The following is a 23590-nucleotide window of genomic DNA, read 5'->3' as shown; positions in this document are numbered from 1 at the left end:
GACAATCTGGAGATCATGTTGACAAGTTTATCTCCAGAAGTGTTTACACCTTTGTCCTTGGAATGGCATTCTCCCTCTGTGGTGTTATAGTATAAAAAGTCTTCCTTCCAATATTTGGAGCGAAGATGCTCAGTATCGTTTAGGCCAATCCTAGTGTTAAAGTCTCCCCCAACAATCATTATGGCTTGTGGATGGTTATTTTGCAAGTCAAGGAGGTATTCCTCAAGCACTGTCCATTGATTGTCTATCTCTGCTTTGGTGGCTTTAGGAGGGAGATAGACATTTACCAGCAAGCTTTCCTCAGGGCTAGTGTGTATCTTCACTGCCATGGCAAGCCTTGTTGGACAGCGGGGGAGGGAGATCGCTTTGCCCAGCTGGTTGGAGATGAAACAGAGTCCCCCTTGGGGGCTCCCTTTATGCTTCTCAGCCGGTAAACAGAAGGAGCTATATCTATCCAGGTCATAAGGATCACAGAGCCAGGATTCTTGAATCATAATACAGTCAAAGTTGGCCAACATAGTGGAGACTGTAGGGTCAATTATAGCTGTCCTCCATCCAGCTGCGTTCCAACTATTTTAATTTGTTTGGGTAAAGGATTGTTTTTATTTGCTCTAAAAAACCAATTTGGTTTGCTGTTTGGCCAGGAACTAAGATATAACTACTTTAGGTGTCAATGGAATAAGGTTTGGTTCTTGAAAAGGTGTTGTGATTTCCATTTCACTTGGAGAGGTTAATTGTATGTTACAGTCTGTCTTTTGGGTGAGATCCAGCAGTGGCTCTTGTTCAACAGGTAATGAGTTCAGCAGTTTGTAGTTGCTTATAGAACAACTAAAAAGTCTTCATTGGCTGTTGGAAGATAACAACAGAAGGAGGCAGATGAATCTCCCTGAGGAGAGAGCTCCAGAGCTTCGGTGTCACAATTGAGAAGGCCCTCTCCTAAGTTACTACCTCCCCATCTCAGAAGGTGGGGGCATCTGACGCAGGGCCTCTAAAGATGACCAGAGTAAATGGATAGGTTCATAAGGGAGCAGGTAGTCCTTCAGGTATGTTGGTTCTAAACCATATAGGGCTCTGAAGATCAAGGCTAGCACCTTGAATTGTGCCCAGAAACAAACTGAGAGTCAGTGCAGATAGGTCAAGACTGGAGTGACATAGTCCCTATGACCCACTCTAGTCAGCATCTTGGCTGCAGCATTCTGTACCAATTGAACTTTCTGAATACTTCTCCAGGGCAGTCCACTGTACAGCACATTGCTGTAATCTAGATGTTACCATGTTATACACCACAGTGACTAGATCTGCCTGAGAAAAGCTGCAGCTGGCTAACCAGTCGAAGCTGGTAAAAGGCACTCCTGGGCACAGCCAGCACTTGCTTATCCAGCAGTAGGCCTGGGTCCAAGAGTACTCACAGACTATGGGCCTGCTCCTTCAAGAGAAGAGCAATCCCATCCAGAAAGGGTGATGATAAACTGCAAGTAATATCATCACATCAGGGCAATGCTCTTAAGATTCAACCAAAACTGTATGGTTAAACCACAAAGTTTTGGGTGAATCCTAGAGCTCTGTGCCAATTCAAAGCTGTCATTTCTAGTTTTGCAGCAGAAATTAAATCACACATTGGTACAATACCAGAGCCACCCTTTCCCCCTGAACACCCTGTTGAGCAGCAGTGAGGAATGGAAGTCCAGTCTGGGAAGTCTTCTGCTGGCCTCCCTAGTTGACATGACTAATAAAATGTCTTTTCAATAACATACTGGCAAACTAGTCATCTATATATCCATTTCTCAAGTGTGTGTAGATGTGCGGATATCTAAGTCCACTGATCAGGCCCACATTGAGATAAAGGAGATTTTTCTCCAAACTTGCCCCCCCCCCCAGGTTTGCAGAAAAATCTGAAACTGGTAAAAATTACATGGGGGTTTAAATCCCTCCTAAGAACAAAAGTGTTGTCTATGCATGTACAGAAAATGCATCTACTTCTATTAGTGTCTCAATGGTGACGGGGGAGTGGTGGTCTATGGCGATTAAAGCCTGAAGCCACACTGGGCTGACTAGCATTGATGTCAGTAGGGGGGTGGGAGGGCTTCCGGTCTAGCTAAGATGGGGGACTGAAGCGTTTCGCAATCGTGCGAAGCGAGCGACGGCCACTTTTGACAGTTTGGGCAATATACAGCCCAACGCATCACTCCCCAGCGAGGGGGGGGGACAAGCAGGCAGCAGCGCCCTAGAGGGAGTGTGAGGTTGGCGTAATCCAGCTTCGGAAGAAGCTGAATTGGGCTTTGACCTCCTCCCACGAAGAAGGCAAGTGCCAAGCAACTCTATAGTGGCCGATCGAGCCGGATTACCGGCATAAATTCTTCGTCAGCAGACTTCTTTGAAGAAGGACAACAACTGTGAGTTAAAAGAAACAATGCGAAACCCGTTTTGAACGTGCTAGATAACAAAAACGTGCCGCTTACCTGAACTGAGTTTGGAGTCAATTTGAATTAACCTTGCCCCCCCCCCCAGTTTTGCAGAAAAATCTGAAACTGGTAAAAATTACATGGGAGGTTAAATCCCTCCTAAGAACAAAAGCGTTGTCTATGCATGTACAGAAAATGCATCTACTTCTATTAGTGTCTCAATGGTGACGAGGGAGTGGTGGTCTATGGCGATTAAAGCCTGGAGCCACACTGGGCTGACTAGCATTGATGTCAGTAGGGGGGTGGGAGTATGGCATCCCAGCGGCTGTAGGGCTTCAGAAGCAGGCCCGGCAGCAGAAGCCTGGAACCATGCTGGGCTCACCGGCATTGATGCTGGTGGGAGTTAGGCGGTGGAGGTGCAGCATCCTGGCAGCAGAAGCTTTAAGGCAGGAGGACTTCAGGAGCTGCAACAGGCCTGCCATGGAGGCCTGGATCCACTCTGGGCTTGCTGGCTTCAGTGTTGTTGGGGGAGTGAGAGCACAGCATCCCAGCAGAAGAAGCTATAAGACTGGAGGGCTTCAGGAGCCACGGTGAGCCCAGCAGCAGAAGCCTGGATCTGTGTTGGGCTTGTCGGCACTGATGTTAGGGGGGAGTGTGACAATGGCTACAACAGTGGAGTGGGGCAGGAACCATGATACTCATGGGGGATCCCTTTCCTCTCTTAGCTGCCACTGACTGGGAGGATTCAAGTTAAGAATGGGAAGGGATCCCCCTGCAACTATCGTGGGTCCCCACTTGTATATTCGAATAGCAAAGTTGGCTAAATCTGAGGATATTTAAATTTGGTGACTGGAACTTTGAATGGATAGCAGATCTTTCTACAAAGCTGAAAAATGGCCCAGGCTTGCAGAAAAACTTGAATTTTAAAAAACTCCCCAAACACTGGGAGGTTAAAAAGAATAAATGATTGAAGGAGTACCTGTAGCTTTAAGAAAGCGAAGACCTTGGTAGCTGTTGCTAAGCAACCACAGCACTTTAGGCTTAGTTTCTGACCAAAGAAGGCAGGGGGAGGTAGCAAAGCACTTTTCTGGACTGTTTTGGCCTTTGAGGGAGGACGTATCGGGGCCAAGCCTGGCAGCAACTACTGGGTGACTAGATACCACCTGCTTGCATGACTCTGCTATAGTGATGGGCTCGAACTGGGAAAATGTGGTTTGGTTCATGGTTCATGACATGTCCTATTTGTGAACCACAGACTGTCACACATGTTTAGCAGTAGAACAGCTCACTGGCATGCTACAGACATTAAACTCAACCAGCATGGACTTTCCATGAACTTTCAAATAGTTTGTGGTTGTTTGTGCCAGTTCATGAATGGGTACATTTCCAGACAGTCTCAGCTCACTCTAAATGTTTACCAAACTTTAAAGCAACAGGGAGGGCGGAACTTGGCAGGCATGTAGAAAAGCATCTGGGGGAGGTATCCTGTAACTTTGATGTATCTAGCTTGCACAGGATCCATTCTGAATCTCCTGAAACTATCAAAATGACCACCTGTCATTTTCCCCAAAAGCTCTTTCCTGGGATCACCTTCTTTGAGGGCCTATAACTTGGATCCCGTAAACCCAATCCTCAGCAAACTTGGAGTGCTGGTAGAGGAGAGTCAGCCCTGTGAGTTTGGTGTCTCTAGCTTGCACAGAATATGTTCTATACACTCCTGAACCTGCACCCATCAAAATGACCAAGGTTCAGGAGTGTATAGAATGGGTCTTGTGCAAGCTAGAGACATCAAAGTCGCAGGAGACCTCCCCTAGATGCTCCTCTACATGCCCTCCAAGTTGTTGCTTTGTAGTTCTGTAACCATTTAGATTGAGCAGGGACAGTCTGTCTGGGAACGTCTCTGCTCATGAACCAGCACAAAATTCCATGAACAGCTTGAAAGTTTGTGGAAAGTTCATGCTGGTTGACCTGCCACGAGCTTGACTTCACAAAGCATGAACAGACCAAAATTCATCACAAACTTTTGTTTATGAGCTGGTTCGTGCCCATCCCTACTCAACTACACCTGGCTGCTTGTTACTGGTCAACAGCAGCCATCGTATAAAAGCCAGTGTGGTGTAGCAGTTAGTGCGCCACTCTTAGGGTCTGGGAGGCCAAATTCAAATCACCAGTCTGCCATGGAAGCTCACTAAGTGTTGTAAGGCCAGTCACATAGTTTCATCCTAACCTACCATGTAAGTTGCTTTTGTCCCCACTGTGGGAAAAGGTAGAGTATAAATGAAGAAAATAAATAACAAATATAGCTGAACATGGGAAGCAGATAAAAGGTGGGTTGGTGAATGGATGAGGAGTATGAGTCAAGGAAAGGGGGAGAGGATATGGAGGTTTCTAGGAGCAGGGGAAAAGGAAATAATATGGGGAGGAGGATATAGGAAAAAATGTTGTACCCAAGAGTTCCCTACTGAGTTGTGCTGAGTTGTACCCCAAGAGTTCCCCACCATACAAATGAGCCTGGTCCAGTAGCTGGCATCACACAACTGAGCCATAGTTTTCCTAGGTAGAGCCTGTGGGGGGGGGGAGGCTGAAGTCAAGGGGGGGGATAAAGGTAGGTTGGTCATTGTGTGGGAAGAAGACAAGCAAGCAGGAAAAGGGAGAGGCTGTGGACGCGGCCAAGGAAAGGAAAGAGGAAATAGTGGGGGAGGGGGAAATGAGAAGCCCCCTCACAAGTCCTTGTTGGTTTCAACTTGTCCTATATAAATGGTGTAACTGTGCTGGAATCAATGGCCTGTCTTCCCACAATTAAATAACTCTCTGGCAACTGGGCAAGCATCAAATATTGTTTTAATTGTGGAAAGATAGAGCACTGAGGCCTATATCAGTCCAAGCCCTTTCATTTTACTGAGCTAATCCTATCAGGGCACATCCAGTTGATCTGATCTCTGTGAGCTACATTTGGAATACATATACATGGAGCCTAAAGTAAAAGGTTTTTGTTATTCTCCCCAAATAGGTGGCTAGTTATGCAGTATAAGTCAAACAAGGCTTATTCACTAACTGGGCCCAGAATAAAAAAATCAAGCGTGGGGTGGGGGGGATATGTTTAACACTGAAACAGAATAGCAATTTGCCTGTCAAATAGATCCAGTGGGCTATTTTTTTCAAATCCTACCCCAAACAGAGAGAAATCTTTAATATTCCTGTATGTTCATTGTTCATATTCATCAGGTATTTATTTGCTGCATTTCTCCCTGTGGGTTCAGAATTTACAAATGAGATCCAAATGTGTAGAACACACACATTTCAAAAGCTTAAATCAATAACATTTTATATAAATATACCTCCTGTCCAAATTTTCATATCTGTGTATATATAGTTTCTCTCTTCCAAACTAAGCATGAAGTAGTGATATGAAAAGAAGCCACATGTCTGTCCTGAGGATATTTATGTGCTCTATCACCTCCTTTGTTATAATGGGTCTGGCTGTTCTTTATTATTTTCGAAGCAATTAATCACTTTAAATGTAAAATAAGGCATTAAATTCAAGCATCAGAATGAGTGCTTTGATGGCCTTGAATTCTAGGCTGTGCTTGATGATAATTTTCTCTCAGATGTCTCCATGTAAGAATTATCACCAGTTTTTATCTCTTCCTGAACATTTCCACAGGCTGAGCTGGTATTTTATTAGCATACAAGGAGTGCATGATCATGCTGTCAGCATTAACATGTTTTTGGCAAACACTAATTCTCCAAGGTATTTTTGGCTAGATCCACAGTTTATTCTTGAATTTCAGTTTCTGCTTTTGTCTGAAATGTAAACTAGTAAGTCCACAAACTCTTAAATCTATGAGCACTAAGAAAAACCCACGGGGGAAAGGATGAAATAAAAAAATTAAAGTGGGCAAAATCCCAGTTCTGTAGGGCTCTGATGTAAACATGTGATTCTCCCTAGATCCACAGGGTTTATCCTATGCTGAGCAGTGTTCAGTGTTGTGGAATCAATAGTTGCATATGTGTGGGGGATTTTTTTTTTTTACAGAAAGGGGCAGCCCCAGCATGCTTTCAGTGTACACATTTGAACATCCTTCACCCTTATGTGTATTACCATGGGCAACCTATCATGGTCACTCTATTTTGAGATGGAGCTCTTTTATATTTCTATGGGAATTTCATAGTTAGCTATGTTTGGTTTCCTTTTTCATTTACATTTCTGATCTATTGTAATTTCTCCCACTTGGCACCAGAAGAGGGTCCTTCCTATATATATGAATTAGCAGCCCAGAACAAAATCTGTTACAAATAGTGTTTTGAAACTATAAATCCATACTAGACTCTTTCTAGAGAAATGTTCAGGTAGTTCACATGCACAGTGGCTCATACCATTCAATCTGTGAATATGGACCAAATTTGATATGTGTTTGATCCAGCCAGCTTATTTAATTCCATCTCACCAGTTTTCCCCCTGCTTACTATAGCCTCTATCCCACATAGGGTTGCCAGCCTGTCACTTTTCACCCTGGAAAACGTCCAGGGCCAGAGCCTTGGAAAATGGCAAAAACCCAGAAGTGAAGTCACAGCTCCTTCCCCAACATCTCTCCTTATGTATAATTGTGTTTTGGTCATGGACTCTCCTGAACGTTCCACACGCTCCCTCAGCCTTTGGCTCTCTGTTCTTTCAGAGGGTGTCCCTAGCCACTGGCTGTGTTGCCTGAGTTCTGCCCAGCTGCCACACAAGAGTACTCCCATGCCATTGGTTCCTCTTCCCCGTCCACTGCAAGGTGGGCTTTATGGCATTCTGTTCAGCTGAGGCCTCTCCCCTTCCCAAACCCTGGCTTCCATAGACTCTTCCAGAATATCTCCAGGAATCCCCCTACCTGGAGATGGCAACCCTAATCAGGCCTGGCCCCAATGAGTTCCTCACAAAGGCCTGCAAAGGGTTTAGTTCCCTTGTCTGAACCGAGCTTGGTTACCTACTATGGCAAAACGGGCTCCAGTTTACAACTCAGCTGTTTGCCTCCCACTCTCATCCTCTGGGCGTATCTCACTCCTTAAGTTCACTGCCACCACTCACTGAATTGTCACTGCCTTTTTAGAAGGACAGTGAGACCCCTCTGGCCGAATCTCCCAGTTTGGAGATGGAATCCCCAATCTTTGGGGGGATTCCTGGAAAGTTGGCAACCCAAGCATCCGGCCTTTCCTTGCTTCCCGGGCTACCCCCTCCCTTGGGTATTGTGCAGAGCGGGGGAGACTATGTGGTCAAAGCAGGACACAGATTTTTCTTCCCTGGATCACTCATTTTCAGAATTAGAATGGAAACAGTGCATGGTAGAGGCATACAGCTGATTAAAGGAGGGTTTTTTGTAATATCAAGAAGAAAGTGGGCAGCTGCAGAAGGGTTGGAGGGCCCAGTCAGGGAGCCAAGTTAAAACTAGACCCTGTAGTGAAAAACACGGCATTTCTTAATGTTACAGGTACAGAACCAGATGGGAAATAGCTGAAGTATTTTTTTTTCCAAGTAAGAACTGTTAGATGGAAATATTGCATATTAATCTTGTGAACTTGCAACATCCATTTTAGACTTAGATCTGACCTATAATTAATAAAAGAAGTGTAAGCCGTTTTGCTCTTAGTTGTGTATTTAAGATGTGCGTACAGGAATGTTGGGATGTTGGAAGAAGCCCTAGGAGGCTACATAGCCATTAATTAATTGTCTTTTAACAGCAAGAGCTTATTTGTGAAATGGTTAGGAGCCCATAATAAAACAAAAATGAAACAAAACAAAAAACAATAATACATAGTGAACCCTTCAATAATATCCTGCAAGGTCTATTCTGGCATAGTTTAAATATAAACCACCTTCTCTCTCTGCCCATTCCCATCCACATAATAAAGCTTCCCAGATAAAATGCTTATGAACATCCTGAAATATCTCAGATCATCCAATGGCTAGGGGCCGATGTTCATTCAGTAATCTGAACCTAAATCTCTGGCACATAGACTTCTGTGACATCACAACATCTGAGCCAACAGCCAGTGATAGGGTTGCCAGCTCCAGATTGGGAAATACCTGGAGATTTGGGGGGCGGGACCTGAGGAGGGCGGGGTTTGGGGAGGGGAGGGACTTCAATGGACTATAATACCATATAGTCCACCTTCCAAAGCAGCCATTTTCTCCAGGTGAACTGATCTCTGTTGCCTGGAAATCAATTGTAATCCCAGGAGGTCTCCAGCCACGACCTGGAGGTTGAAGTCAAGGACAAAAGATCATGGGACAGGCTGAACTTCGTAGAAAAACAACTGTGATATGATAACGAAGTCATGTTTAGGGAAAAATATATCTTCTTTAATTATCCAATGAATAACAAACCATTAAAGTTGTTTCCTTTGAAATAAATTGATCTCAAGTCTTTCTGACAGCACAGTGCTCAGTAGACCGTTTCATTCAAGGTACACTAGAAAATATACAAAAATACGTAACATTTTCACCACTTTTAGTCTGAATGCACCCAAAACAGAGGTCAGAATACTTTTGTTTATAAAGGAAAAAACCCAAAATAGCTCACCCTTTCATATTTTTTCTGCAACTTTTTTTCTGCTCCCTCTTACTAGTAAGGAAAGCCTGCAACCCTAGCCAGTGAGAAACTGCAACTGACTGACAACTGCATCTTATATTATTTTTGTACTAAAAGCGTTTTTGATGTTCACTTTATCCTGGTTATTTCAGAATGGTGATAAAAATATTTTTAAGAACATTGCCAGGCCTTTTAACTTTCTCCTGTGTTTCTTTTGTATCTCACCATTGTTATCGGCATGTTTCCGTCTGCTCCACCCAGCAAAGTTTGAGGCCTTCTTTCAGCCTTACCAGTCATCTTCTTCACCAGAAAGAGTGACTTCTGTCAGAAGAAAGCTCCTTTTGTATATAATATTGTTGATTTCGTTTTGCCACATGTCATTTGAGAAGTGATATGCAAATGGAAATAAATAATCTATAACCAAAGTAATCACTCAAAAATGATAACTGAATTCAAATTTGTGATAAAAATGAAGTGGGGATTTATGAGGAATTATATGACAGAAGAACAATTTTGAACCCCTGTCTAGGATATTTATTTATTTATTTACTTAAATATTTATATATCTGCCTTTCTCCCAAGCATTTCAGGGGGTTGACCAAGGTAACTCTTGCCTTGTTTTCTTTTAACAAACAGTCAACTTCTTTTAGTGTTATGTGCCCCCAGAATTATATGTTGCCCTTGTCAGACATTTTTTTTAAATTTTATTTATTTATCCTTCGGCTTCTATCCCGCTCACCCCCAGGGGCTCTGAGCGGCTTACAATTCTAATTCATACAATCCTAATCTAGGGCCACATATGTGTAGGGACGGTGAGAAGCCTACCAGGCACCCCTATTCTGTTGTAGCAGATCTTCTTGCGAGGGGACAGTCTGGCGGCGACCCTTCTCTGGCGCAGGTCTTCGCAGTTCCACTTTTTTTCGGCTGTCATAAATTCCATCTCCAGGCCTGGACCAATTTGTGCTTCCGAGCATGCTCGCAGCGGCCTCCATCAAAGTCAGGCTCCGGCCTGCTGCGTCGCTCCGCCTCCGCGCCTTGTTGGTCCAGCCTCCTTCATTTGCCTCCTCGCCTCGCCAGCTGCCACTTTTCTCCACCGCCGCCACTTTATCGCTCTCCACTTGCCACCATCGCTGCTACACCAGAGGCGGGTCCCCCCCTGCTCTAATAGCAGGTACCCATTTTATCTACTTGCCCTTTAACGGGCTTTCGAACCGCTGGGTGGACAGGAGCTGGGACGTAGGGCCAGGAGCTCACCCTGACAACGGTGGAGTTTGAACAGCCGAAGCTGTTCGCCCAGTTGTTAAAGCAGGCTTTCCTTACTGCCTGCGCCACCGCTCCCTTGTGATGGCAGCAACTGTTTTCAGGCAAAGGGTCTACATACAGTCTACACTTCTATCTAACAACAGAACCAGGAAGCAGGGACTCCTCCTAGAGATGCCAAATGCCCACCAAATGCCGGCCTCCTGGGGATGCCAAAGGGCCCTCACCTCTTGGGCCAGTGGGAGAAAGAGCAGGGGGCAGAAATGCTCTCAGGCTACATGCCAAAGACAGCTTTCCCTCTAGAAATTCTATAACATAGAATTTGTAGAGCATTGGCCAGGTTCCTGATGCCATGCCCAGACATGACTGTGGTAATAAATTTTAGAAATATACAAGGTTTGGGTTTTAAAATGAACCAAATAGTTTATAAAATCCATGTATCTGTCTCTGTCTTTGCTAGCAAAACAGCAAACAGGCTTGGCCTGCTTCACTGAACCAAACCCCATGATTCTTTGCAAACCCTTTGTTCCAGGCAAAGCACCCCTTTCTCTGTCACATAGGCAAAGGCTCACACATTCCATTCTCAAGACTTGAATGAAATTGACTTCCTGGCGACTGACTCTCAGGCAAGCTCCCGGAACCGGATCGCCCACACGCTGCCTGGGGGGGTCCCGCGTATGCGGAGATCCTAAGGAGCCTTGGATACAGGGCTCCGAACCAGGGGGCACGCCTGGGAGACTGGGAGAAGCCTCTTACCGGCACGAAAGCCGGGAAACAGAAAAAGATGTGGTTCAAAACCACATTCAACTACCCCGGGCCATCACCATACTAACTGCAGAGTCACCCCCGAATGGCCATAAAACAGCCATAAATCTATGCAGACAGCCAGTATTAAACCAGAGATCAAACAAAGTGAAAGCGGCAGGCAGTCTGGACACTGCCATAAAATGCGACACTCAATCAAAGTGAAAGTGGCATGCAATGTAGATGGGAATTTCTGTTCCAGTGGGTGTTTGGTAGCGGAGCAAATGCTAGATGCAGATTGGGCCACAGGGATTCACACCCCCACTTCGATCTCAGAGAGAACATCAAAGAATAGTTTATATGCAATGTTGGGAACACCAGGAAAAAGACGATGACACTGTTCTGGTCCTGTAAACAAAATGTAACTTTTGGAGTGTGAGAAGCAAGGAAGCATTCTCATGTCAATAATCTCAGCTTCAAAATGTCAATTTACAACTGTAATTTAATTATTGGGGGACCCTTTGATCAGTTGGTATAAATGCTAGTCAGTTTCAACAGACCTTCGCTGGCTCTTGAAAAATCAGGAGAGGCATTACTCTCCAGAGGCTTTAGAAGGGCTTTCATTTACTGCCTGCTTTGGGGGGGAAAGCTTTGCTTGCATGTTTTCTTTTCTGTGTTTTCACTATCAGCAAATAGGAAATAGAATTGTATTGTGCTGGCAGCTGGCATAGTATCTTGCTAGCCACTAGCCTGGTAAACCTTGGCCACGGTCAAACGGGCCAGATAACGCAGGGGGGAGGCGTGGCTTTTTGTGCCGATGCAATTTAACACACCAGAACGTGATCAGATGCCGTGGCGGCAAAGTGGGGTGTTGTTTGTTGGTGGGTGTTTCAGTGTGTGTCAAGATCGCGCTTGAGTGATCACACATATGTATTCCGTCAACGGCCCGTAGCAAACCGTTTGCTAGTAGGCTTTCCCAGGTATTTTTTTACTCCGAATCTTCGGACGGATGCTATGGGTCGGCGATGGGTGTGCTACGCTTGTCAGATGTGTCCTTGTGATCGCACCCGTATACTCCACCCGACATTCGTGCCACTTCTGCCGCAAATTCCGCATGTGAACAGGGCTCTTGATTGTTTTCTTAATAAAGATAATTTTTATTTTAAGAAGAGACCTTTGCTTGAGTGTCTCTGCCAGCGTTTAGTGCACTACGGTCGGGGAACCAAAATCTCCTGGATATTCCAGGCCCCAGAAACATCATACTTGCGGTTACCAGGGCCAGGGTGTTTTTGGTGCTGGCTCCTACCTGGTGGAGTTTTCGGTGGCGGCTCCTACCTGGTGGAATGAGCTCCCAGAAGAGATCCGGGCCCTGCGGGACTTGGTGCAGTTCCGCAGGGCCTGTAAAATGGAGCTCTTCTGCCAGGCTTTCGAGTAGTGGCCGCCACCACCACCATTACGCCACCATCATTACGTCACCATCGTTACCATCATTCCATCTGCGTCCCCCTCTTTATTCCCGATAATTGACCATCTTCAGAGTGGGTATTATTGGGGGTGCAAGACGTTCCTGGCAGAGGACAACGCTATAGGGACATATGTTGTTGCTGCTATGTATGGTTATTACTATTGTTTGTTGTTCTAGTATAAATAATTTTAGAACCCCATCTTGAATTTCATAGTTAAATATTTTTGGAGCACGGTAAAGTAATTTTTAGCTAACTGTATTTATTGTATTTTATATTATTCTGTATTGTTTTAGTGTCCTAACCTGGACATCCGTGCCCCTTGTGAGCTGCCCTGAGCCTTCGGGGAGGGCGGGATATAAATTTAAGGATAAATTTAAAAAAAATAGTGGTTTCCAAGCTTGAACCTTTGCCTTTGGTAAGAAGGCAACACTCAGGGGACACATGAACTAAAGGAGAGTGTGGGTGGCAAGGGTGACACACAGCCACATTTCTCACAACAGTGACATCGGGCTAGGTGCCCTTGCCCCACCTCCAAAGCTCCCAGGGATGCTGGTTCACCCACTGAAATCCCTAAATCCACCACGAGTCTAAACCAAAAAACACAATATCAGAGGGGGAAACAGACTGTTCCATTGTATACACCACAGATCATTTCTGTTGTTTTTCATTTCAGTTAATATATGTTTCTGCGTATCTGGGAAGACTCCCAAGTAGATAGGGACCTCAGCTGGTGGGTGGATTTTACTTTTTTGTAAGTTACACAAGGGCCAGCCATTTGACAGTTATAGCAGGGGTCACTAATTTTTTTTAAGGCTGTGACCACTGTTGGAATTCTGACATGTGGTCAGTGCAATCACAAAATGGCTGCCAGAGGACCTACAAAATGGCTGCCATGAGAGGCAGAGACAACCACAAAATGTCAGAGAGTGATTATACATAACTTAAATAGTAATTCTTCAATATTTTAAGCAGCAGTTCTGCTCAACAGGATGCCTTTTAAAATGAACATGTTATTTTAAGATATTTTCTCACATACACACAAACTTACCTTCACTTGGTGAAGATCCTTGGGCCATGGTGGCAGCTGTTGTCAAATAAAAGTTTTCTTAAATCTACATAGCCAATCAGAAGACTGCTGGGCAAAAGCCCCACTTGGCCCTGGCCTGCCCACTTTCTAAAAACACTTGGCAAGCACCAGGAAAGGTATCAATGGCACCACACTAGAAAGCTCTGAGCTATGGTAGCAAGCTAGGGGGACCCTGAGGAAAAGTAAGAAAGAGGAACAGTTCAGAAATTTCCTTCCCAAATTTCTACCTGCAGTGATTAGTAGTGAAGCCAGAGCCAACAGGAGACAGAGCCAACTAATTCTGATTTTGTCCCTCTGCCACCAGAGGCAGAGCCTCTCTTGTAAATTATACTAGAAAACTTAGAAGCTTTTAGTTGCTTGAGGAAACCAATTTCCCCTATCTCTCCCCACTTTCCCCTTTAATTGACACACAGCTGCTTGTGTGTCCCTTCTGGAGCATAATTTGTCATCACCAGGCATTTTTGAATTTATTTATTTTTGTTCATGTACAAAGTCTTATTTTTCTGCAGACCTGGGGAATCTCCCCAAGTACACACAGCCCCCAAACTTGGCTGCATTCTGCTGTGATATCAAAACAGAGACCAGCCAGTTTACTATTATATATAATAATTCCATATCCTCATACACAAGGAAAGAAAATAGGTGAAAAGTACAGTAAACCTAAAACAGATGATAAATTGTCCACAGATTCATTATGATCTGTTCACACAAGTGTGAACTGTGCCTTTGTGATACGAAGTGGCAAGAGATACTAGATATGGTACAAATGCATTTAGATTGAAGTGAAAACATGTATGCTATACTTGTGACCATTCACGGAAACTTGCTGTCTTTTGAGATACCAGACTTAAGAAAAAAATTCTATAAGGGGAATGGAACCATTACATTATGTCAGACACTTGATTGATTCTGTAGAAGGAATCAATCTGTTCTGTCCATCACCTCAAGAGATGTGGGGAATGCTTTTAAAATCATGCCCCAATGTGACATGCTGTGATGCTTTGAGACATTCTTATCTGAGCAAAAATAGTGCTTCTTGCTTGTGATAGGGATGAGATCAAAGTGAAGATGGCACCCACATGGGTATATTGGCATGCCAATCTTTTTCCAGGTGCACATTCTATTCTCTTCTGGCTCCTTGGAGCTGTCTGTGAGCTAGATAATTATACAACAGAACAATGAACACTCTGGAGGACCAGTAGCCAGGGGCAACGATACTTATGCAAATCTTACCCAGTCTGATCTCGCTCACCGCTCCACTGGCTTTATGAACCAGCTGGACCTTAAGTGTTCCTCACAAAGGAATAAAACAGGACCCTGATCATTTTAATTTGAGGTTCTGAATGAATGCAGCAGCTGCATGCTCATTTTTATCACAGTTCTTTTTTTCAATGTCAGTGGCAAAATGAATAAAGAGAATGTGCTAACAAAAGACATCTCACACCATTATTATAACCAAGAAATAAACCAAATAGCTTAAAATTAAAATTAAATATAAATAGTTCATAACTAAATAGGATTTTTAAAAGCTTGTTTAGGTGTTTGGGTTCTTTTTAGTTGTGCTCCAAAGCAAAATAGTTCTTCTAAAAACATTACTTAACAAAATTCTTTAAATATACACTTAGAAATAGAGCTATAACCAAGAATACCAGGGGATGTGAACACTGGATTATATTACACAAAACCATTTAACGCCAATTAAATTAAGCATCTGTGTATTAAAAGTGCATAATTCACTGCCATCTAATCTGTCAGCAGCAGTAATGCTACAGCAAAAAGTTGCAATAGTCTGCAACATAACCAGTAGTGGCATCTTCAGTGATACCACCTGTTGATGAAATGTGACTGTTTTGAGTCATGCATATTTACTCTGTGGTCCCCACTGTGTATGTTTTTGGTTGGCTGTTGAGGCTATGTGTTACAAGAAACGCAGGTTTTCCCTCTTCTCTTCATCTCATGCAGTATAGCCTAGCTGAGGCTATGTGTTACAAGAAACACAGGTTTTCCTTCTCTTCATCTCATGCAGTATAGCCTATCTCACGTCCTTCCCAAGCACTCAGGGTCCCCAAAGCAGCAAACATTAAAACGTTTAAACATTTAAAAACAACTTTTAAAATTATAAAATAGTTCAATAAAACACATAAACATACAGCACAAGAACCAAGGAGGTGGCCAATAAGCATTCTTTGGGGTACGCCTAATGAAACGAAACAGTCTTCACCCACTGGGGAAAGACACCAAGAAAGAGAGAGACAGATTACTCTCCCTGGGAGGGAGTTCAAAAATTTTGGTGCCACATAGAGGTGCAAGCGAAGTAGGGCCTCCAAAGATGAATGGAGTGAGCAGGTACATTCAAACGGGAGGAGGTGGTTCTTAAGGTATGTTAGTCCCAAGCCGTACAGGGCTTTAAAAGTCAATATCAACACCTTGAACTGAGCCCAGAAGCAAATTGGAAGTCAGTGTAAATGGAACAAGACCAGAGTGATATGGTCCCTGTGGCCCACTCTCTATGACCCACTCTGTCCTCAGCATTCTGTACCACCTGTAGTGTTATGTCTGCTGACTGCCACTAGCTGCCAGCGACCAGCAGCAGAGCTAAGGTTCAGAGAACAATAGGGACTAGGATCCTGAAACCCCAAGAGGGCACCAATGGTGATGAGGATGGGATCCCGCTGCGCTGGCCGGGCCGTGGAGGCATCGGAGGAAGACCGGTACTGAGGACGATTGCGGCTCCGACCGATGAATACCGAAGGAGAACAAGTGACCTCCACACCTCCTTCCCCTCCTTCTTCACCTCCTCCTCCACGCAGCACGATGGCAGTCGCTCCGGGAGAGGGACTTGTCCCTCCATTCGACCCTACCCGTTCGCATCACTGGGAAGCCTGGGTTGAGGGACTCAAGTCCATCTTAATATTTTACAAGGTCACCAGCAACAAATGGAAGAAGAGCCTCCTCATCAGCTCCTGCGGTCCCACCATGGTGGAGCTGGCTCGCAACCTGCTTTCCCCAACCAGGCTAGCCGATACCTTGTTCGAAGACATAATCAAGGCACTCCAGGACCACTTTGTTCCCAGGCCGTCCAAGATTGCATGCCATGTGGCCTTCCATTCCAGGGTCCAGCAACCGTGAGAACTGGTCACTGTGTACCTGGCCAAACTCCGAAGGCTCGCCTCCGATTGCACCTTTGGGGCCCTCCTCAACACGACCCTCTGTGACAGTCTGCTTTGTGGGCTAAGCGACGAAAAGCTCAGGCGCCGGATCCTGGAAGACGAGAAGTGCTCCCTCGCATTTGCCCTCTCCACCACTACGGCCTGGGAGATAAACCATTCCTCGACCATGACCGCCATGCATCAGGCGAACATCGACCCCATCGGCCGAGCCTGGGAGGACATCCACCGCATTCAACAATCCACCAGGCGCCGGGATCAAAGGTCCGCACAACACTCCCTTCCTGTTCATGAGCAGGGATGCTAGGAGTGCGCAAGCTGCAGAGACCGGCATGACTGGAAAACCTGCCGGTTCAGGGATGCCAAGTGCCACAGTTGTGGCCGCTCGGGACACATTGCATGAGCCTGCCATTCCCGGGAGTCCAGAGCCCAGCCAACATAACCACAGCACCACCACAAAGCTGATGCACACCACGAGGATGATGGGTCCCAGGAAGAACTCTACCTTCTCACGGCTGATTCATTGGAACAGGTACTGCGGCTTCCCAGCCAGTCCCCTACCCCTAAGATCCAGGTCTGGGTCTCAATTATCTCGGAGGAGACCCTGAAAAGACTCTGTCCTTGTGCGGAACCCCGCCTACACCCATCTTCACTGACCCTGACGGACTTTCAAAGGAACCGTGTCCCGATAAAGCGTGTGGGGAGCTTCTGAGTCCAGTACCGGGGATTTGAGGGCCATTGGACTTAATTGTGGTCAAGGGGAACCTGTTCAGCCTCCTTGGCCATGTGTGGTTCGCCCCTTTGGGAATCTCAATTGAAGGGATGCAGCATTGTGCCATGCAGGATTTTTGAGAGGTCTGCAACAAGTTCTTGTCCGTCTTCGACGGTACCCTGGGTCATTACACAGGTCCCCTGGTGTCGCTGTAACTCGACCCAAAAGTGACCCCCATCCATATGTGCTCCAGGACGGTTCCATTCACGTTGCGGCCAAAGATTGACGCAGAACTGGACCGTCTCGTGGCACAAGGGGTCCTGGAGCCAGTCTCGCATGCAGTTTGGGAGACCCGCATAGTCACCCTCGTGAAGCCGGATGGGGACATCCACATCTGTGCAGACTATAAGTGCACAACAAATAAGGCTCTTCAGGACCACGCTCACTAGGTCCTGGTGGTGAGCCACGTGCTAGTGACCTTGGCGGGGGCGAAGATCTTCGGCAAACTCAATCTTGCCCAGGCATATCAACAGCTTCCGGTGGATGAGGCCACCACTGTGGTGCAAACTATCGTGACACATCAGGGGGCTATTAAAGTAAATAGACTGCAGTTCAGGGTGAGCGTAGCCCCAGGGCTTTTTCAACAACTGATGATTTCTGTTTTGAAAGGGATGCTGGGTGTCACCTCGTTCTTTGACGATGTGCTGTTCACCGTGGCTTCGCCGGCAGAGTTCACCTCCAGACTGTACACTGTCCTTCACCGCTTCCATGAGGCCAGACTCAAGGTGAAGCAAGAAAAGTGCCTTCTAGGTGTGCCATCCGTTGACTTCCTGGGCTTCACTGTCAACACAGATGGTCTACATTCAGCCCGGGACAAGGTGAGGGCCATCGTGGAGGCCCCCCTGCCCAAGTCTAAGGCTGAGCTACAGGCGTTCCTTGGACTATTAAATTTTTATCACACCTTCCTTCCACACAAGGCAGCAGTGACCGAACCCCTGCACCGCCTCCTCGACAAGCAGGCTCCCTGGTTGTGGGGCCCGTGCCAGGCCGCCGCCTTCAAGGGGGTGAAGGGGCTGTTAATATCTAACAAGGTTCTGGTGCATTTTGATGAGTCTCTGCCGGTGGTTCTGGCATGCGACGCGTCCCCCTACAGCGTCAGCATGCTGTTGGCCCACCGTTTCCCGGTCGGCCGGGAGGTACCCGTCGCTTACTACTCATGGACACTGTTGGCAGTGGAGCAGAACTATGCCCAGATTGACTGGGAGGGCCTGGCGATTGTGGCCGGCGTGAAAAAGTTCCATGATTTTGTGTACGGCTGGCCCTTCACCATTGTAATGGATCATCACCCCCTCCTCAGCCTCTTCACATCTGATCGTAGGACTCCACAGGTCCTCTCCCTGAAGGTCCTGCAGTGGTCCATCTTTTTATCCAGCTACTCCTACACTCTGCAGCATCGCCCAGGCAAGGCTATGGGCCACTCCAACACCCTCAGCTGCCTGCCCTTGCTGTCCGTGGAGGCTGACCCAGCTCCCACTCACCACGTCCTTCAGGGAAAAGCCTTCATAGCTCACCGAGATGAACTCTCTGCCTACAAGGGTTGCTTATTGTGGGGGAACAGGGTGGTTGTCCCCAGCGTCCTGCATCCCAGGGTTCTACAGGCCTTGCATGAGGCCCACCCCGGGATTGTCCAGATGAAGGCCCTGGCCCAGAGCTATGTATGGCGGCCAGGGATCAACACAGAGGTAGAGGCATGGGTGAAGTGATGTCAGACTTGCCAAGCTGTCCGGCCCAATCCGCCGAGCACACCCACCCAAACCTGGGAATCCACCCAAACGCCATGGTCCAGGCTACACGTAGATTTCGCTGGCCCGTTCTGATGTTTCTGGTCATGGTTGATTCCTACTGCAAGTGGCTGGAAATCAGCCCAGTCTCTGCCACCTCCTCCAAGGCCACCATCTGGGCTCTTCACCGGATCTTCACAACACACGGGCTACTAGACACCATTGTCTCAGACAACAGGAGTGCGTTCACTTCGGAGGAATTCCAGGAGTTCCCCCGCAGCAACCTGATCCAGCACGTGAGGTTCACACCATTTCACCCCGCCACCAATGGCCAGGCGGAGTGGATGGTGCGCATTGTCAAGGAAGCCCTCAGCCTCCTGATGGAGGGAGACTGGGAATTCCACCTAGCGTGCTTCCTCTTGGCGCAATGGACCACCCTGAATCCGATCAACAGCTGCTGCCCAGCGGAACTCCTAATGGGCCGGCATCCCACAATCCTCCTAGACAGACTACAGCCAGACAGGGCCCCTGAGTCACACAATCTGTCAGAACAGCGGGAGGCCCTGAGAGGGTTCTTCCCGGAAGACCGGGTGTACATCCGCAACTTCGGCAAGAGCAACACATGGATAGCCAGCCGAATCTTCTGCCCCACTGGCCCAGCATCCTACAAGGTATCCATGGAGGACAGGCTGGTCCTGCGGAAGCATATAGACCAGCTGAGACGGTGCCTGCTACCGTTACCGGCGGATGCTCCTGCCCCGGAACATGCAGATGGAATTAGGCTGGGCAACCCAGACCGAGAGCCCACCGATGGGGGTTCCCTGGAACAAGCCCCCGTCGCAGTCGCCGCTCCAGAAAACTGAGATCCTGCTACTGTCTCTGCTCCAGAAAGGGCCCCGATCTCTCCAGAGCCAAGTCCCCTGGTCGCTTTGCCGGACAGGGCTCCCAAGGTCCCTGTTCCTGCCCCGCAGCATTCCATGAAGGAATGTCAGACCCCAACCTATCTAAAGGACTATGTCACCTAGGCTGGGTTTGAACTATGGGGGGAGGGGTGTTATGTCTGCTGACCGCCACTAGGCACCAGCAACTGTCAGCAGAGCTAGGGCTCAGAGAACAATAGGGGCTAGGATCCTGAAACCCCAAAAGGGCACCAATAGGAACTTTAGCGGGAAGTTTAAACCCTCCAATGAGACCTGTGGGTGGCTCTCTGGGACTGTATATAGTTGGCCGCCTGGCCAGTATTTGTTGATCTGTTGTGTACCAGTAAAATATGAGCTGATAATCACACTGCGTCCAGTTTCTTCATGCGTCGAACCCACTACACAACATGTAGCTTATGGACAGTCTTCAAGAACAGCATCACACAGAATGCATTGCACCACAGTGGCAAGATCTTTCCTGCCCTGGAAGGGCTGCAGCTGGCTCACTGGCCAAAGCAGGTGAAAGGTACCCATGGCCACTGCTGCAACCTGTTTATCCATCAGGAGGCCCAGGTCCAGGAGCACCCCAAGTTATGAACCTGCTCCTGTAGGGGGAAGGTAACCCCATCAAGAACAGAGGATAGCCCATTTCCTGGGTCAGACCTAGGGTTGCCATTTCCCAGGTCCAGGTGGTGAACCCCCAGATTTTGGGGGCTTCTATCCGCCACCAGCCACCTGGCCAGCAAGGGAAACCCCACTTCCAAACCGCAACATCCCACCTGAGGTCCCTGATGTGCTGACATTATGCTTCTCTGTCACCTTCCTCCCCCCTCCCCCGATGGTTAACAACTGCAAAGCACTAAGTGAGTGCTTGTGCATGAAGAAGGCTCCATAGTTGTGGTCAGGACTTTAAGAAGGAGGAGAAGGGAGAAACAAGAATGCTGCTGGTGGGTGGAGTGGAGCTGGAGCGACTGTTAACTGCCATGTTCTCTGGCTCACAGCCTGGCTGGACACGCACCCAAGTGTCTTCTATGGATCCCAGAATCCTTTTTTAGTCATTCTACCACCATATTCTCCAAATGCAAATGGGAATGGAGTATGATGGTGTCCCTTTATACTCAAGGGAGATATAGAAATGTGTGTGTGTGGGGGGGGGAGAACAACCTCAGGAAAAAAGCTGCTTGCTGTAAGGGACACGAATGATTCTCGCCCTCATGCTGAATAAGGGGAAAGGGAAAGGCAGCTGAACCCATCCATAACCCAGGAAGGAGCTGCTGTCACCACCTCCTCCTAAATACGCTGTTTCCAAATGCAGCCAATCATGATTCTCTCCTGCAAGTGCAGAATCTTAGCTGTTGCCCATGACTGGTGATTCCAATGCCTTTTCTAGGCATTGTGTCTAGGAGGGTGGGCGGGAGAAGCAGCTGCTAGCCTGCCTTGGTGAGCTTTGCCAGGGCTTCCGAGGTTCAGGATGGGGCCCGGGAGTGGAATCAGCCCCCGTTTTGTGTCTGAGGACTGCATTCGACAGCTGGAACAGAAGCTGCAGGTAAGTTGCCTACGAGGGAAAAGGAGGGTCTGGGAGCCTGGGAGGGAGCGTGATGGGTGACGTCAGTGTCTTGGGGACATCCCAGACCACTCCTGGATTGCCTCCCAGATCCCCCACACACACTGGCTAGAAGAAGGGATCTGGCAACCCTAGTCGGACCTTCTCCCCACCAGTAGCACCTCTGTTTTGTCAGGATTAAGTTTCAGTTTGTTAGCCCTCATTTATTTACATTATTGAATATTTTTATACCACACTTTCCTCCCGAATGAACACCCATAGCAGCTTACAACATTTCCATACCTCTTCCATTTTATCCTTACAACAACCCTGTGAAATACGTTAGGCTGAGAAAGCATGACTGGCCCAAGCTCACCCAGTGAGTTTTATGGCAGAGTAGGTATTTGGACCTAAATCTCTCCAGCCCTAGTCCAACATTTTAGCCCCTACATCTTGCTAGTAGTGCTTATTTAATATTCATAATTTTAGCTTGCCATTGCTTGTTAAGAGTGGGAGACTCTAATCTGGAGAACTGGGTTTGATTCCCTACTCCTGCACATGCAGCCAGCTGGGTGACCTCTCGGCTCCACCTACCTCACAGGGCGTCTGTTGTGAGAAAAGAAAAGAAAGGAGATTGTAAGCCGCTCTGAGACTTCAAGTGAAGGGCAGGATATAAATCTAACTCCTCTTCCTCCTCCTCTTCTTCTTCTACTTCTTCTTCTTCTTCTTCTACTTCTTCTTCTTCTACTTCTTCTTGACTTTCTTGTTGCTATCCCTCCCCCACGTATACACACACTCAACAGGATTATATCACATCTAGTGAGAACCCACGAGGAATTGAGGGAGGCATCTCATTTCACTCTCCCCCACTATTTCCTCTTTCCTATAGCCTCTCCCCTTTTCTTGCTTCCTTTTCTCCTTCTAGTGTTATGAACCTCCAGGTGGGGCCTGGAGATCTCCTGGAATCACAATGAATCTCCCAACTACAGAGATCAGTTCCCCTTAGGGTTGCCAGCTCCAGGTTCAAAAATTCCTGGAGATTTGAGGTGGAGGGTGAGGTTTGGAGGGGGAAGCCACCCCAGCAAGGTATAATGCCATAGAGTCCACCCTCCAAAGAAGCTATTTTCTCCAGGGAAACTGATCTCTGTAATCTGGAGTGCAGTTTTAATTCTGGGTAATCTATAATTCCCACCTAAAGGCTGGCAACCCTAGTTACCCTGGCAGAAATGGCTGCTTTGGAGGGTAGAATCCATGATATTATACCGCTCTGAGGCCCTCCCTTCTCAAACCCCACTCTCCCCAGGCTCTATCCCCCAAATCGCTGGAGTTGGCAATCCTATCTCCTTTCCATCCAACAGCCAACCTACCTCTATCGGCCTCTCTGTCTTAAGCTCTACCTCCAACAACCTATACCTAAGAAAACTGTAGCCCAGTTTTATCTTCCTGAAGTCACCCAGAGTTTGGTGCCAGGCCCAGGTTCGCTAACCTTCAGGTGGGACCTGAATGTATCCCAGAATTACAACTGATCTCCAGATGACATAGATCTATCTCCAGGTACTTTCCAACCTGGAGCTAGCAAAACTAGTCAGGCCTGGCCCCGAGGAGTCCTCCCTCAAAGACCAACATAGGCTTGGAAAAGGACCCCTCCCCCTTTCTTTCACTGACATAACCAAGTCTTGAATGTGGTTGCTTAGCAAGAGCCACGGAGGAAATCCGTCACTTAAGGCTATGGTGCTCCTTTTATCATTTGGGGGCTTTTAAAAACTTTCCAATGTATTTTTAAAAAAATATTTCAGATTTTTCTGCAAGTCTGGGGCTTTGTTTAGGTTTACAGAAAGATCTGTCTTGCCCATTCACAGCTCCAGTCCAAAGATTTGGCTGACTTTGCTATCAGTATATAGGTTAAGATTGTGATTTCCATAATTCAGCTATAAACTGA

Source organism: Gekko japonicus, unplaced genomic scaffold (assembly GCF_001447785.1).
Source record: "Gekko japonicus isolate JY-2015 unplaced genomic scaffold, Gekko_japonicus_V1.1 scaffold732, whole genome shotgun sequence".
Classification (NCBI taxonomy): Eukaryota; Metazoa; Chordata; class Lepidosauria; order Squamata; family Gekkonidae; genus Gekko; species Gekko japonicus.
Note: the sequence above shows the minus strand (reverse complement) of the source record.